General features: G+C 33.0%; 1 non-coding gene across 1 annotated transcript; it reads right to left on the bottom strand.

Moving 5' to 3' along the window:
• Positions 1-1183: 1183 nt before the first annotated feature.
• On the bottom strand, positions 1184-1315 carry LOC137226856 (small nucleolar RNA SNORA42/SNORA80 family). The gene has a single exon (XR_010944554.1). It is a non-coding gene; the product is annotated as a small nucleolar RNA SNORA42/SNORA80 family (small nucleolar RNA).
• Between the last annotated feature and the right edge of the window lie 1522 nt (positions 1316-2837).

Genomic DNA, 2837 nt, shown 5'->3' with positions numbered 1-2837 from the left:
CCTTTTAGAAATGATTTGTTATTGAAGAAAAAATATCCCTTGATTCTCTAGAGAACCCTAATTTACCCTGAACATAAACGCATGAATTAATAAACTCAACAGCAAGACCTATATGTTTAAAAATGAATTAAAATAAACCTACTCATTGCTTCTTTTATTTTTGCAAATAATTAATGGCAAAATTATGCCTGTATTAAATATAGCCATTAGTGCACCTGTTTTTTTAAGCAATGCATTATTGATTAAAAGAAGATTAAGTGCTAGCATTTATTGAGTACTTACTACCATCCAGTCTCTTAAATTATTTGATTTAATACTCATGGTTAAGGTGTGTATTTTATTTCTATTTTAAAGGAGAGGAAAGGGAGGCTCTTAGAAGCTAAGTTGCCCAAGTTTGAAAAACAAGGTTGACTCCGAAATAAGAAAAATTTTCTGTATATCTTGTTACTTCTGGTCTCTATCATTTAAATATGTCAACAAACAAACAATAAAATAAAAAGAGGTAGAACTGTGAGGTTTGGTCTGATCTAAGCAGTGGATTCCAAACTTGGTTGATTAATGAACTTAGAATTAAAAAAAAAATCCTTTTGGTTGATTATGTAGGTATCAAATTGTTTTTTTGGGGAATGCTAAATATGTTTTTGAAACTAATATTTTTCTTGGTCTAGGCAACATAGAATGTTAGAATTAAAAACACTAAAATCATTTGAAAGCAGTATGCTGAAATTAAAGAATTATTCAAATAAGAAATCAATCTGAGCTTAATACTTTCTCCATGAAATTAGGAAATTAATATTTGGATTTCCAACATAACCTAATATGTGCCCAGTCTGTTAAGATTTATATAAAACTTCAAACTTGGCCTTGGAAGAAATATTCCTTAAAATTGTTTCCACATACTTGTACTGGCTATGGCTATGCCTCTATTGAATTGTTTGCTCAAATCTTCCCTTGATTTGCATCCTATTGTCTTTGCTTCTTCCATAGTTTTAAAACTGAATTAAAATTCAGTATTCCTTTAAAATAATTTTGCCTTGCTTGTTGCCACTAAAGTTTGATAAGCATCCCTGGGATCTCACCTTGATGGCAACTTAGCTTTTAGCAGTCGACCTCAAACAACTAAGGGTAAACATATGACCAGTCTGACCTGACTTCTTTTTTTTTTTTTTCCCCTTTTCTTTTCCACTGTGCAAACCACTTCAGTGCCTGTGGCCTACGGACAGAGGCCAGGCAATGGTTCGGGGCCAGTTTGCTCTGACATGGGACACTATGAGAGGCCCAGGGGAACGGGCTTGCCATAAATCCAAACCCATGCATTGACATGGCTTCTTTAACCTCGTATCTCATTACGGTTCCCTAGGGGTGCCATTCTCATTAAGGATTTTACTTGTGATGGAAGGACCAAATGGATCAAATCAGATCCTGTAAAAGAACCTTGGAAAAATAACAAGTGAAATATGATGCTAAATGGTTAGCATTGTATGAATAGCATTTTGGTTGAATTCTTAGTAAAAATTAATATCTCCAGAGTGTATGAAACTATATAGGATAAATTACCTGGCTTCTTCTACAAATAAATTGCTTGGAAGAAGGAGGATGAAAGCGGAATTTAAGAATTAAAAGATATTTTAAAAGACATGGAAAACCTCAGGCAAAACTAATGAGAGGTATTAGATATAAAATAGATATTATTAATGTTGTTTTACCCTTAAATATTGGATGTATATGGAGCCTTATTTATATACAATTGATGTTCCTTTTAAAACTTTTCACGATTGAAAATGCTGGAAGGAGTCTATCCACATCAGGTTTGGGCTAATAAAATAATATGAGAGGGTAAGTGGAAAAAAAGGCTAATATTAATAATATTCAAGAATACTGTGATTTAGGTAGAATAATTAGACTATATTATCCAATAACCTCCATTTTCAAAAAGCTTTTAATGATTAACTCTCTTGATTGTCTGCCTGGAAAGAAAACATTCACACAATTAACTTTATCAATTTGCAGTCCAGGATTCACATCTGCAGTATCTGTTAATTTGAATAGACAAACATATTTGGTCAATTAAATCAGATGTTTTCTAGGTAAGAGTCTTAGAATCATATAATGCAGGCATTGAAGGACCCTTGGAGATCATAACAATTTTCTTAACTCAATTCATTTTTTTATCATTTATAATACACAATCTCTCAGACTGGTGTGTAGTATAAATACACTCATGGATGAGGTTAATTCATTACCAAAGCAGATCAGACCCTATGCCATCTCTGCACTGTGGCATAGTCTGAGAAATTTGCGTGATGTGGTGCTGATTTGGCAGGGTGATTTGCCTGCCAGCGTGAGGTTTGACCTCACTTAGAAAGCAATGATGTTATTTCACATGTTCATTGGTAAACAGACATAATACCTTGATAAAAGCCTTTTAACTTCATAATATGACTTCTACTTTGGGAAATCGCAGGATGCTGCAGATTAATGTGTGCAATTGGAAATACATGACATAATGAAATCAGGTGAGACGATGGTATCAGATGAGCTAAATATTGGTCAAATCTCCCTTTGCTCTGTATTGAATAGGAAAAAAAAAAACATAAGCCTTCCTTCAAAAAAATTTCACTTTTTTTCACTATATCTTTGGAAGTGTTCTAAAGATACACAAGTACTAAATACTGTATTAGATATTTTCCAGTCACTCGAATTTCCCATTAATAGATACAAGGAGATCCAGGTGTCCAAAATCAAAATGAAGTAAAAAAAACAAAAAGCAAAAACAACAACAAAAAATTCAATATTAGGCCAGAGATAAGGTCTGTTCACCAGTAGCAGTGCTTAGG

This window comes from Pseudorca crassidens, chromosome 6 (assembly GCF_039906515.1).
Source record: "Pseudorca crassidens isolate mPseCra1 chromosome 6, mPseCra1.hap1, whole genome shotgun sequence".
In the NCBI taxonomy this organism is placed as follows: domain Eukaryota; kingdom Metazoa; phylum Chordata; class Mammalia; order Artiodactyla; family Delphinidae; genus Pseudorca; species Pseudorca crassidens.
This window is presented reverse-complemented; position numbering and strand designations above follow the sequence as displayed.